We start from the raw sequence: 14763 nt of genomic DNA on the forward strand, positions 1-14763 counted from the left end.
GGTCTTTTTCTACACACAGGTTATCACAGTTGAGGTGCAAGTCATAGAGCAGGCATGTCCAACAGGTAGATGGTGATCTACAGGTAGATCCCAGGATGTCTGCGGTAGATCACTGGTGCCCCCCAACAAAGCTCAACAAGTTTGGGCCCCCTAAAAAACGTTCAACATTTTTGCCCTGCACCCCAAAAAGGGGTAGATCACTGCCACTACTCTGTGAGTAGATCGCAGTCTCTTGGGAGTTGGCCACCCCTGTCATAGAGAAATGAACATACAAATGTGTACTTACACTATCAATTTTCAGTAAATCCAACTTTGATTAAAATTAAGTTTATAACATTTTAGCCACTACATATGTGTGTGGAAGGAAAAGTGATCACTTGACGATAGCTACCTACCCCTTCACTCCTCCCCCCTTAAGCACTGTGCCTCAAGTATTCATACATAAAACAGTCACCCAAATTCATCAATAGTATCAGTTTCACAGTTTGCTTAGCCTGCATGATTGAAAAGGATCTTAGCACACATGTGCTTTGTATTGTATTCCGCTTCAGTAAGAAAACACTACAATAGAAAAACTGGATGCTATGGAACAGGCAGCATTAAGATAACATTTTCTCTGAAATACTACAGCAAGCACAGCTAGCAGCAGCACCGATATATGCCAGGTTGTCTAAAAAATTGCCATTATAAGGACTTCTTTTTTCATTGCTGGAGTTTGCTTGACAGCCTTCTGAGATATAGTATTGTATGTCTTTCCCTAGGCGGTTATTATATCCTGATGGTGGGATATAAATAGCTGCAATTGCAACATTAGGTTTTTTCAGTCAGAAAAGTTAGAGCCTTCTTTATTTATATGTATATAGGCTGCTTTTTCACCTGAAATTTTTCAAAGGGGCTAGACAACCATGAAAATTTGATCCACTAAAAACACAAAGAAGCAGAACAGAATAGCAGTAAAACCACTACTAAGGAGCCGGGAGGTGGGGGGGGGGATACTTTAAGGAATCATCTGATCATTTTAACAGACTCATAAAACCCTAAAAGGAGTGTCCCACTTCTCTTAAACCAACACCTGCTTCCTCCCCCACAATCCTTCAGCTCCAGCAGTGAAGATCTGCCCCTCCACAGGACTAACTATGACAATTCAGAGAAAACTGAGAAGAATAAGCATTTGGTCTGGCAAACAAGTAGGATGGCCACTTAAACTACGCTCCCGCAGAAAGAAAAAAAAGATGCATCATTAAAAAGGAAGACAAAAAGAGAGCATAGATTGCATGTGCTAATTTATACGTACAGATGTACTGTAATTTAAATAGAAATAAAATACATCTTAGAGTAGAGGGAAGGTCTGTGACCAGTGTGCCTGCTCGGTCTGGGCTCTTTATGAACACAGACTTTGGGCATTTGTTTCAGCTAAGGCTTGGTCTACATGCACAGCAAAATGACCAGGCAGAATCCTGAGGCAGTGAACACTATGACCTGTGAGTTGTAGAAAGCAGTAGACTTTACTACAACAAGTATGGGATATCATTTTGAATATTCCCCCATGTTTTGAAAAAAACTCATTTTAAGTTAAAAAAAAAAATCAAGCAAACTTGGCCATGAGGTGGAAACACTCCTTGCTGTGCCGGCTTTCTAATTGCAAGTTTATTATTTTTAAAAACAGGGAATATTCAGAAATGTCACCCACCCGAACTGTCACCTTCCCAAACCCCTCTCCCGCTGAGCTTTCATCAACTGGTTTGGTTTCTGTGACAGTCAAAGAAAGTTGTACGCTTGTGCTTCAAAGTGCAGTGTGGGAATAATCAATGTGGTTGTCTCCAGATGTTGTTTGACTACAGTTCCCATCATCCCTGACCACTGGCCATGCTGGCTGTGGATGATGGGAATTGTAGTCCAGTAACACTCAGGCCGCAAAGGGGGTGACCCGGGGAACGTACCAAGGTCCAGACAGAGAAGCCTGATGCGCTACTATCAGCCTCCCTGACCTGTGGTTCTAAACCTTGGCTTACAGTGTCAAACTAACACTAGGAGACTCAAATCTCCACCCAGTCACATCAGTGACCTGGGGCCAGTCACTATCTCAGCATAACTGACCTCAGGGTTCCTGCGAAGATACAAATGGCAGTGGAAGCATGCATACCACTTGGAGACTCCTTATTCGAAGAAATAAAAATATAGATGCAATAAATAATAGTAGTAGTAATTCTAGAACTTCTTTGCAGGTTATATTTGCAGCAATATCACCTGCAGAAAGGGAGCAAGTGAGCCAGACACAGGTTTACCACTTCAGTAAGGGCTAAGCCTTCAGAGGCCAGAACTCCTGCAGTGAAACTGGGGGCTAATCGGCTATTTTAAGGCCACTCCAGAAGCTAATAATGTAGTGATCAGCATAAATGTACAAAAGGTCCCAGCTTCAGAAACAAATCTTCTACTCCCAAGTGCAATGAAGTTAATCAGTTATCACAGTGAGCTTCAGGAATTTGTATTATTGAAATATCTGAAAGACATTAACAACGGTATTTATTACAGGGGAATATGGCCTTCTGTTACCCTGCTAATTCCTGGCACAACTCTACATGGTTCAAAAGATTATTAGATTAGATGACTAAGATACTATACTACAACCAAGACAGGATTTTCCGTCATGGAAAGACTTTCCGCCCACAGTATTGATGTTCTACCTAGATGTATTTGTCTGAAAGAGAATGTAATCTACACGGCAAGAATTATTAAATTAGGATACCCTTTCCACTTCTGTCATTTTCTTAACAATAATAAAATACTGTAATAACACCTTCAAAAAGCAGAGAATGGTTTTAGTTAAGTATTTAAAATTTGAAAAGAGCTGGATAAAGCATTTTATTAGAGATCCTCAAAGCCCTTTAATGTGTACAAAATATTTTATCTGTGGGTTCAAGGAAAATTACTATAAAAGGAGAATTCCCTGGATGTCGAGATCCAGGTTGGGGACAAGTACTCTTTGGTGAAAAAACCCCAACAGAGATTTAATATACGCTATTAGATCTTCCAAAATTTCCCATTGCCCCTTGCATAGGAAAAAATACACACACTTTGGTAAATTAAAGATTGGTTTACTTAAAAATTCTTTGAAGATCCGATCCATATGCTTCAGAAAATTGCTCAGCCCTTGAAACCTGGCTTAGTTACAAAGTGGTGAATGTTCCTAAATTATTGGTATAGCAACACGAGAATGGCTTGTGAGAGCCATGCAGCTAAGCTGGAGCAACCAACTTACACCTCTTCACACACTGAGCTGCTCAAGTAGACTGGGGTAGAACAAAGCCTTGATTACCTAGTTCCTCCCAAGATGAGGGGAACTGGACATAGCTAAGCCTGACAGTTTACTTTATGGTATTAACTCCTTCTTGCCCTAATTAGACTTTAGCAACTTGGTGATAGGACGCTTACCCTATAAGCATTTTGTGTACCACTCATTACTCTGAAAAACACTTGTAACATTCACTTGCCCATTCGCTAGACTGGGCTGCAACAAGAGCCATTGTGGATTAATGGTCAGAGTGTTGGACTAGGGCCTGGGAGACTGGGTTTAAAATCCAAACTTGACTGTGAGGCTCATTGGGTGTCCTTGGGCCAGTCTCTGCCTCTCAGCCTAACCAAACCCACACCCAGTTGGAGGGATTAAATGAGGAGGGGGAGAAAGACATACGTCACCTTGAACTCCTTGGATTAAAAGCTGGGATAAACACAATAACTAAATAATAAAAATAATTACCGATCTGGTAACACTACATGTGAATGGGCTGATCACACATGTCAAATGTATTTGCATGTGCTGGGCATCGATAGTGCAGCTGGAAATTTTTAGATTGTGGGCTTAATGGTCTGCTGTTATACTGGCACTTACATGAAAAAGCTACAGAGAGATGACACGTGAACAACTTTTCCCACATTAAGGGGAACTTGTTTTAAAGGTCCACACATTTCTGATCATTCATTCATAAAATACCTTAGGGGAATGCAGCACTCCCTCCTTTGGTTCCCTTATCTCTAAATGTTGCACACTTTGCTGTAACATGCGCAACTGTTCTCTTCACAAAAGGATGAGTCTTCAAATTCTATTCTGTAATCCCCTGCTAGCAGAGACAAGGAGAACCACAGAAATAGTGCACTCAGCTCTCTTGGGGATGCAGGACCTCATGTTACTCTCTTTCTCTCTCTCTCTTGACCTACTTTGGGAAACAACAGTAGCGGCATTGACAGGCTGTGATCAAGAAACTGCCATAGGGAGTGCACGGAGGGATCATAGTGGGGAAGTAGATGTAACAGATACAAAAGAGACGGGTAGGGTGGAAACATCTGTGGTTCATAATAGAGCATGAAGCTTCTAGCAAGAAAACGTGTCTATAAATGTAAAGCTATTAGGAAAATTACAGGCTAACATTTCTAAACAGAGTGATTTTGGTGAAGAACACATTTGGCAGCAAAATTAAAGGATTCCAGAAGCAGTGATAAAAGAAAAAAAGCTTGAGATAAAGGGAAAGGATGCTAATGACAGGGGAAAGAAAGAGTGTGCAAAAGCAATTCAAAACAGTTTGCACGTTCAAGTAGAAATTACACATTGAACACATCTAATAATGTGAGCTGAAGGGCAGCGAGCCAAAATTTGAATTTATTTTTAAAGGACTGAATTACTCAGCAGTTCATATATAATTGTACTGATGTCAGCACATCTGAAAACTTTCCAATGTGTACTGTGGCTTCTTTTCGGTTGAAAAAGTCTTTCACGCTTGTGCTACAGTCTTAAAAGTACCGTATTTTTCGCTCGATAACACGCACCTGACCATAACACACACATCGTTTTTAGAGGAGGAAAACAAGGGAAAAAACATTCTGAATGAAACAGTGGATGTATCATTTTTGTGCTTCATGCTGTGGCCACAGACATGTGATCTGATGGTGAATTTGGGGTGACCCAATGCAAAAATCCTGAGAATCCCTGTGGATCCATGCTTTGTAACCACGTTTTTGCACCATTGCAGCCCCAGGCAACAGTGGGTGTGTGATTTTGGGGGGGGCAGGCTGTAGCCATGGACATGCTATGTGCTCTGATGGTGAATTTGGGGTGACCCAATGCAAAGATCCTGAGGATCCATGTTTTGTAACCACGTTTTTGCACCATTGCAGCCCCAGGCAACAGTGGGTGCGTGATTTGGGGGGGGCAGGCTGTAGCCATGGACATGCTATGTGATCTGATGGTGAATTTGGGGTGACCCAATGCAAAGATCCTGAGGATCCATGTGGATCCATGCTTTTTAACCACATTTTTGCACCATTGCAGCCCCAGGCAACAGTGGGTGTGTGATTTTTGGGGGGCAGGCTGTAGCCATGGACATGCTATGTGATCTGATGGTGAATTTGGGGTGACCCAATGCAAAGATCCTGAGGATCCATGTGGATCCATGCTTTTTAACCACATTTTAAGTGGGGAAGGAAGGAAAAATACAGAATGGACAAGGAGCACGAGAGGGGTGTGCAGAGAAGCAGCTGGCTAAGAATGCAGGAGAGGGGTATAACGGGAGGGAGGAAAGGAAGGCAAAAGTTTTCCCTCACCTACCCACCCAAGCCAGCCAGCTCTCTCTCTCTCTCTCTCCCTCCTGCATGTTTTCAGCAGCACCGGAGCACAGAGACGACACTCTGCTTTCCCCTCTGCTTGCCTGGAGGGGAGGGGCTTTCCCTGCTCTTTGTTCCGTTTGAGCAAACACAGCAAGGAAACAGAGGGGGGTGGGCAGTAAGACCCTGAGGCAGAATGCAGGAAAGCAGCCACTTCCTCTTTTCAGGTTTCCCTTCTCCGAGACGCGCGATTTGATTTTTGCCTGATTTTTTTTGCCATTTGGCTCCAGGGACCACACATTCGCTCAATAACACGCACAGACATTTCCCCTTCCTTTTTAGGAGAAAAAATCTGCGTGTTATAGAGGGAAAAATACGGTAGTTGAATGCCACTCCTCAAAATTACTTGCCTTGTTACAGAAATTGCTTATCAGTCTTGTCTGTAATTGAACTCCCTCAAAGAAAAAGATTGTACTAGTACTGAATATTCTCTATCAATTCTTTATCAAAACCACTTAACAGTGTACCCACACTTTAATCTGAAACGCAACTCTATAGGACTCAGGCCCTGAACCCATTTCCAATACTGGGGCTCACACTGGGACAGTGTAGGCACTCTGAGCACACACAAAGGACATTCTAAGCCAGACTGTTATTTGACACAGCAGTAGGTTATTTTAGCAGCATCACTGAAACAACCTGTGATGTTAGCGGGAGTCCTCAGAATCTGTTATAACCAAGTACACATATAGAATCCAGTGCTTCCACATCAGGTCCACTTGCCTCCAGGCTATGATTTATTGATTTATATCCCACCTTGCCTCCAAGGAGCTCAAGGTAGTGTACATAGTTCTCCTCCTCATTTTATTCTCACACAACCCTGTGAAGTAAGCTAGGCTGAGAGTGAGTGACTGGCCCAAGATCCTACAGCGAGCTTCATGGCTGATTACGGATTTGAACTCTGGTTTCCCAGGTCCTAGCTCAACACTCCCAACTACTGCACCGCAAGTGTGAACTCTGGCACTTCCTATTTTCCAGACTAAGTGGTGCTTGACCCTTATATCATTCTGCTGTACTAAAGCCCTACCTCTTGGATCCTGAAGAGTCACCAATATTCTTTATCCTACCCTTCTCCCAAGGAGCTCAGGACAGTGTACATTCTTCTTTCCCACCACCAATTCTCTCAACAATCCCGCAAGAATGAATCCACCAAGAGATAAGCCCACTTCAGAAGCGACCTACCACAAGTTCTAAGAACAAGTGGAGGGAGAAGCAGGGTCATGCCTGATGGACATCCTGTTGGCTCCATCCAAAGACTGCATTTGGTTGAATGCATATAAACTCCTCCATAGGACTGGGAACCCAACAGAAGCAGGCACTCTCCCTACTACATGTATCCCTGGAATTCATGGGATAACATCAGAAGGGGACTATAGTGACAGGTTCAGTGTCACCAGTGAGTTTAATGAATGGGGCTTCAAAGCTGGGTTACCCTTAGCAGAGTCTGGCACTCTATCCTCACCACCATATTTGTCAGTTCATCTCTCAAGCATCTGTACTATAAACTTATATTTAGTTTAGGGTGTTTCCAAACTGATGTTTATTCTGGGTTTGGTGCACTCCCCCCCCCCCCGCCCCAGTGTCCACATCATTGGCATCAAAATTAAGTATATTAAAAAAGGATATTGACAACTACCTGTTTGCAATATCTGAATGACACATTTGCAATATTAAGCACCCATGGTGCCATCAAATATGACATCCTTAAGAGCCTGCAATTCTAGTCACAGTTACTTGGGAATAAGTTTGATTGAACTCAATGAGAGTTCCAAACAGCCTTGTGCTACAGTTAGGTAAAGTGCTGAAAAAACTCTGTTATATATCTTTACTGCCTCCCCTATTCCCTCCCTTTTCCCACACAAAATTACAAGTATCAGAGTCTTCTGGGAAGAGGGAATGGATGTGGAACTAGTTTAAGTTTATTGTATAAATATGCCCTTGGAATTAATTGGAACAGCTCAAGTTAAAACCTGAAACAGCTTGTGACGCAAAATGTAGCATTCAGGTATATACCACCTTTTTGTTAAACAAGTTTATTGCTTTATTATAGTTACTGCCCAATATACAAAGCTATTAAGTAGGCAAATTAATTCTGAAAAACTGACATTGACAGTGGAACAGATTTATTTGGCCTGCACTTACGGCTAGTAATAGTAACTATATCTGGTTAAAGTTTCCTAGGCTGCCCTTCATCACACAAGTTGTTTAAATATTGCAGAGACTTAATGCATCCACAAATCCTTCTTATGTCTTACTGACAGAATCTTCCTCTTTCTATTTAATTTTAGAAACATGTATAAGGTCAGAATTCCTCACAGTTAAAGAAGAACAAGTAGGAAACAATGTGGCAATTTTCAGCAGTAGTAAACAGGCATATTACTGTAAAAAGGATAGTCACTATTGTCCAACCGGATCAATAAGGATCAAAAGTGAACTAATGCTCAAATAGAGTGATGAGCAATTACGTAACTCAGAGAGACACTCGAAAACAAAACATGCAAAGCTCACACAGAAGGCCAGTTTACTAAATACGCATTGCAAATATACAGTATCATAAGATAAGAGAAGTTTCCTTGCCCCTCCACCCAAAAAGTTTCTCCAGAGAAGCCGGAGAGGCCCTCCTGAACATTGTGGCATAGGCTCTGTGGGCAGAGGTCCTCCCAGTTTGCAAGAGATTCCTTCTTCCCCAGCAGCTCTGCACAGATCTTATCCCACGTTGTTCAGGCTCCCTGACCCCTAGGGTTCACAAGGCAGCAGTGGGAAGGAAGGAATGGAAAAATTTCCTCCCATGAATTTCCTTTAGTTAATTTACCTTAGGATCCAAGCCATTGAATTATATTCTAGAGCTGGAAAGCATCTGGAAAAAAGGAACTAAAACGATCAAGGGGCTGGAGCAACCCCCTATTGGGAAAGGCTATAACTTTTGATGCATTTTAGTTTAAAACAAAAAAGTTATGGACATGATTGTGCTGTGCAAGATTGTGTATGTTGTGCAGAAGGTTGACGGCTTTCTCCCTCTCTCAAAATACTAGGATCATCAAATGAAGCTGAATGTTGCAAGATTTAGGACAGACAAAAGAAGTACCCTTCATTTTTGGAGGGGAAAAAGTGTGTCCTATAGGGCGAAAAATACGGTACTTCTTTACACTGTGTATAGTTAACTATGGAATTCCCTTCCACATGTTGCAGTAATGGCCACCAACTAAGACAGCTTTAAAAGGGTTTAGACAGCTTTATCCTCCACAAATTTGTCAATGAGAGGTGGGTCACTTATTTCAAGCCATTATCAGCATGTGCCTAAGTCTTTGGATGATCATAACCTACATGCATATTCAGGCAGAGATCCCGAGGTAAGTTATTTGCTGCTAAATTATCAACAATATCTTACTGAGGATGGTAAAACAAGGGAAATTTAGGCCAGAAAAACAAGGATGAAATCTTAATCCAATATAAATAATCAATAAGGCTGTTATAGACTTCATGCAGCTACAGATAACACAAATCATTTCCTGTTTCCTATTCCATATTTATTTTCTCTTATCCTTGCCTATTTAGCTAAATGGTTGGCTTACGTTTCACAACAGGATGAGGCATTGGTGTAATATGATAAATGCTGGCCTCCATCTCCCATCAGCCCCAGTCAGCATGACCAATCATCAGACATGGAAGTTACAGTTCAGCAACATCTGGAGGGCCATAGGCACCCCAGCTAAGCTCTAAACACACTCCTTTCAGTTCATCACTCCAAGTTCTAAGTGAAATACTGATTACAGGTTGTTCTGAACAGATTATATATAAACACACAAGCACAGCACAATACATAAAGCAGTGCGATCAAAGGTGAGCTACCTAGCCCATTAGGCTGACACTTTAATTACCATATATGGATGCAATTGCCAGTGATCACACTTGTTATCAAGAACAGCCAAGTACCCAAGGGAATAGATATTTTCTGAACTCTTGCAAACACATGCATCTGCTACTTCTCTTGCATATATATTCATACTTTATTGCTTTAATTGGTCCTTCCTTTAAGCATAGATGAAGTAAACTAACCTTCTACATCAAATACTAATACTATACTGCTGAATGCAGGAAGTGTTAGTTTAACATATATATGAAGCTGTTGGGAACATTTAGAGATTTTTGACATTGAGTGGTATATAAATGCTTTAAAATAATTAAGCAAACAGGCAGTTATTTGGAGATTTGAGCAAGCTGTCATCTGTAAGTTGATGACAATTAATTTTATTTTTCTGTACCGAGTTAGGCAAGACTGAGCAGGTCTTGGACCAGCGCTTAGATGCTGACACTGGAAAATGAATTCTCATAATACAGAAGCCCTGTGGGCAGGTAGTTCCTAGGTTTGAAGCAACAGCTGCATAGGCTTGATGTGCTCTTAGAGCCATTGTTGTCATTAGAGGCTCAAGTAGTCTCCAGGGCAAGGACTGCCTTTTACTGTTGCTGGCTGGTTTTCTAGCCATGGCCATTCTGAAGAGGTAGAACCTTACCACAGTGATCCACAAACTGGTAACCTCAAGACTGGACTACTGTAATTAAGTCTGTGTGGGATTGCCCTTGACTTTGGTTTGGAAGTTGCAGCAAAGCTTCTCTCCGGAGTGACTTACTGCGAATGTATAACACCAGTTCTGAAGAACTGTACTGGGTGCCTATGTGCTACGAAACCTGCTTTCAAATACTTGCATTGACTTACAACCCCCTATATAATTTGGGTCGTGGGTACCTGAGAGAATGCCTTCTTATGCTAGCCTGGAAGGGGCAAAAGAAAATACCTCTGCCACACCAGCTCCCAGGTGCTGCTACATGAGGGCAGTAGACCTAGCTTCAGAATCCAGCTAATAGAGGATGCCAGTCCAACCTCTCCCCTAAAACTCCTTATTTTGACAGGTGGGGATACAGGCGACAGCAGCTTCTGCACACTGTAGTGCTCTTCACCAGTGGGGTTTCCCCACTGGCAACCAAATTCCCCAGCCAGTGGAGCTGGCAGATCTGGATAAAGAGACACCCATGCCTCATCCATACCCCTTCCAGCACAATGGGTCAGAAGTTATTGTTCTGTAACACAAGAAAATGAGCCCCAGAGTGCCAGTTGCAGTAACAGCTCATGAGTGAACTATTTCCTTCCTGGCCATGGGCGTGGCCGGGATTTTTGTTAGTGGGGCAGGCCCTTTGTTAGGGGGGACAGGCCCATAGTTAGCTATGTATTTTTATTGATTTGGGGGGGCAGCTGTCCCCCCCCCCCGGCTACACCCATGTCCCTGGCTCAAACAAAACTTGTTCTATTTTTCTATATTTTCCCCACCATCAACTTCCATGCCTCCCTAAGAACATCTTCCTTCTGGTTTTGAGAACCAATGCTATCAATTCTCACAATGTGTTGTCAGTCAGCATTCAGAAAGTTAGTTTAGCATGTTCCTGAACCATATTAGTTACGTACTTAAAACTGTTCAGAAAACCATAAGGATATTTGAGAATTTCCAGAATGCTTGTGTATTGGTTCTCTCCAGTCTACGGCACTGCATTAATTTTTCATACTCGTCCATTCCTATCGTATACAATAAGCATCAAGATAGATCCTGAGGTTAAGCAGCGCTCATTTCCTCTCCAACGATCGAACACTGCAGGAAAAGAAAAGTAACATTGCTGCACCTGAAAGTCTGGAAATATCCCAATTCTTCCATATGATCTCAGACACACTTTTGATCTTTGAAAGGATCAAGGAAGGGGGGGATTGCTTTAATTCACTGCTGTAGGTAGATTTTATACGGGGGGGGGGGGGGGATCTGGGTGTGGCCAGTCATGGATGAAAAACAAATTGCCAAGAGCTCTCTCAAATGCATCCATCTTATACCCCTGAGGACAACTGGGCCACAAACACGCTGCCTTCATCTTGTTTCCAAAGAAGTAAAAGCAGCTTCAGCAGCACTGAGGAGAAGCAGACTCGAGAAGCAGCAATTACGCAGCAAATTGCATTGCAGCTCTGCCTTCATGTAGTAACGGGGACCAACAGCAAACTATTCAGGAAATAATGAAGGGCCATATACTGACGGTGTTACCTTTTCCCCTCAGGAGGTTAAAGTTTGGTTTTAGACTGGCACTTCACCAACACCCACCCAGCCCAACTGCGCTCTTGTAATATTTCTGCCCGCGAAGAATGAGAGGCAGAGAAAGGAAAGGCATTTTCTCTTATCCTATCCTGCCTGTGTAAAGGCACAACACAATCCCAGCCTTCTCTTGCTCTTCAGTTACAAGCAGAATATAAAGTTCCACTCGGTTTCGTACATGACCACCTCCCTTGGTAGGAGGGGACAGTTGTTAAAGGGAGAGAGGAGAGCTGCTTTGTAAGTCAAAATGTTGCCATCCTTCCTCACACGCTCCCTACTAGGCCTGCTTACTAGACACGGGGGTTGTGCCAATTTGCAAATGGAAAAAACAAAACAAAAACTGAGCTGACAAAGCCCACAAAAGTTTCCACAATCCTAGAGAACATAAACCCGGCATTTCTGAGCAGCCGCCCTGTAGTTCTAAGAAAGGAAGGATGCAAAGCCCTCTGCCCTTGGGAGAGGCCGGGGGGCGGGCGCGGGAGATGTACCTGTGAGACACCCGAGGTTCTGCGCTGCTTCCTTTGCCCGCTGCTGCAACGCGCAGTCGGATTTAGCTGCAGCTCCGATTCCAGGCGAGGTTCCTCTAAGCGCCGCAAAGTAGAGAGAACACCTGCAACCGGCCGGCAGTCGCCGCACTTGCTGATTGGCAGCTGTAGCAGTCCATCGCCTTGCGTCCCCGGAGATGGGAGGCGGGCTTGGATCAGTAGAACGCGCTCTCGGCAAAAGGAACTGGGAGGGGATCTGTTGGCTTTGTCGTTATGGGATCAAATTCCAGAGATTATCAGTGTGCTTTAAAAAAAAAAAAAAGAGTGAGGGCGAGATAAATTGATTATCGCAGAGTTCTGAACTGGCTACTCAGTGTTTGGTTGGCGATTTTGCACAGGTTTCTCCCCCCCCCCCCGTGCAATCCATGCGATTTAAGACGCTAAACAGTGCAATCCCATGCACGTTTACTCAGTGGGATTTACTCTCTAAGAGGCGGGGTTTTTTTATAGTATTGCAGCCCAGGGCTACAATTCCTTGTGTACACTTGCCTGGAAGTGGAATTACTCATGAGCCAACATAGATAAGATCCTGCTGCACCACTGATTGCTTCAGTTTTGTTAAATTTATGATGCCTGAAATAAGATTTTTATATACTGTAATATTTACTATATTTTGTTATGTGTCACACAAAGTAAATAGCACTCATGATCCAGAGCATATTTTCCCGCCCAAATATTTAAACTTGAAACACACATAAAAAGGTTCTAGGTTTTCCTGCACCATGTGCTTTTATCTAGTTGTGAATTATGATACCCAGGTCCAATGAAAAAATAAACTATTGAAATACTAAGCGTAATTATTTCTAAGTGAGTATGGTTAGGATGTGACTCCTGTCCTCAACTGTAATCCCACAGGCCATCATGTCTGAATATAAAAAGAACAGAAATCAAACCAAGGTGTCATCCCCCTATTTATTTACATCTGGAAAGAAACTGTTTTGAGTAGATTTGTACAAGCACATCGGGGATGACAGTACCAGTATGGTTTTGGGATTATACTAGGATGACCAAGGTTCAAATTCCTACTTCCCATTTCTCAGCCTATCCCACCTCACAGGGTTGTTGAGAGGATAAAATGAAGCGGAGCTGATGCATGTTCACGCTTTGAGCTCTTTGGAGGTAAGTGGGATATACCTGTAATAATAAAAGCTAGTTGAAATTCATCCAGAATCAGTGCTATATTAGGAAGATTAAGTGCAGCTGTCACTAAAAATCATGCATCAAGAACTTCCATATGCAAGGTAGCTTAGGGTGAGAGAGAAACTCTGAGGTCTCCAACAGGATTCTTACCTGTACTCAACGTGATAGCATATATTGCTCGTTAGTTAACATGCATATTCCAGGAGGCATGGAAGGTGTATAGTTATATAAGAATATAAGAAGAGCCTGTTGCATTGGCCCAATGGACTATCTAGTCCAGCATGCTGTGTTCTCATGGTGGCCACCCAGATGTTTATGCAAAGCACAGAGTCAGAATTCAAGCACAAGAGCATTCAAGAAGTTGGACCGTGGAGAGATTGATAAAATCTGGCAAAAGGTAGGACCAAAAGAATTAACTGCTGATCTGCAGTATTTGCAGGCTCTTCAGATAAGGCACGGTGTGTGAACCAGTTCTGTTGAGGCCTGGGCATGCTAGAAACAGCTTTACATGCCAGAACTCAAGTATGACACACAAATTAATTGACAGGAACACAGAGGGCTTTTCTGTCTTACGGTTTAATCATTACCAACCTCCACCCCACACCCCAAGGTGCAGGATCAAGGCCTTCGAGGGCAGAGGCGGGTGTGATTTCCCGGAAGGCCTCGGATCTGCACGGCCACAGGCTAATATCTCGTGGACTCCGGTGACCTTGGGCTGGATTCAGCCAAGCCCTGCTCAGAGTAGAGCCGCTGGAATTACTGAACCAAAGCGAGACGTGTCCTTGAACTTCAGTGGGTCGAACCTGAGTAGCCCATTCATTGCATTTAAAAAATATTCTTTTATTTTTATTTTGTATTTTCAGGTCTGAAATCCCTTAAAGATGACCGAAAAAGGTGGAGTGAGGAAACACGTGTTGCTTAGTTTTTTTTACGTGCAGCCCTTTCAGCAAGACCTGAAGTCTTTTCGCATGCAGCAGTTGCACAACCCGTCAGCAGGGATGCAAGCCCAGCGAGGCGCAGGGTTTTGGCCCGACGGGCTGTGGGACTCAATAGTGTGACTCTATGCGTGCCTACTCAAAAGGAAGCCCGCTGAGAATTTCCAGCAGTTGCCTATATATATATATGCGCGCGCAAGAGCGGGCTGTTAAATAGCTAAATGCTACAATGATGCTGCAATATGTTCTCCCTGCTTCCCACTTGCACGGAGAAAAGCAATTAATTTAATGTCAGCCCATCTATCCCTGCGTTGTTTTGGCCGAGGAAGGTCGTTGACTGCAGCGCGGCGTCGAAATCTGCAA

The 14763-nt window shown here is 43.1% G+C and overlaps 1 protein-coding gene across 2 annotated transcripts in view; it reads right to left on the minus strand.

Annotated features, from left to right (window-relative positions):
- Positions 1-14753, minus strand: part of PLS1 (plastin 1) — a 55175-nt gene extending 40422 nt beyond the window's left edge. For both annotated transcript variants that reach the window (XR_014548077.1, XM_083613805.1), the window contains exon 1: positions 12269-14753. The gene's annotated coding sequence lies outside the window, so the exon portion shown is untranslated. The remainder of the gene's footprint in view (positions 1-12268) is intronic.
- Between the last annotated feature and the right edge of the window lie 10 nt (positions 14754-14763).

This window comes from Podarcis filfolensis (assembly GCF_964270895.1).
Source record: "Podarcis filfolensis genome assembly, chromosome: 5".
In the NCBI taxonomy this organism is placed as follows: Eukaryota; Metazoa; Chordata; class Lepidosauria; order Squamata; family Lacertidae; genus Podarcis; species Podarcis filfolensis.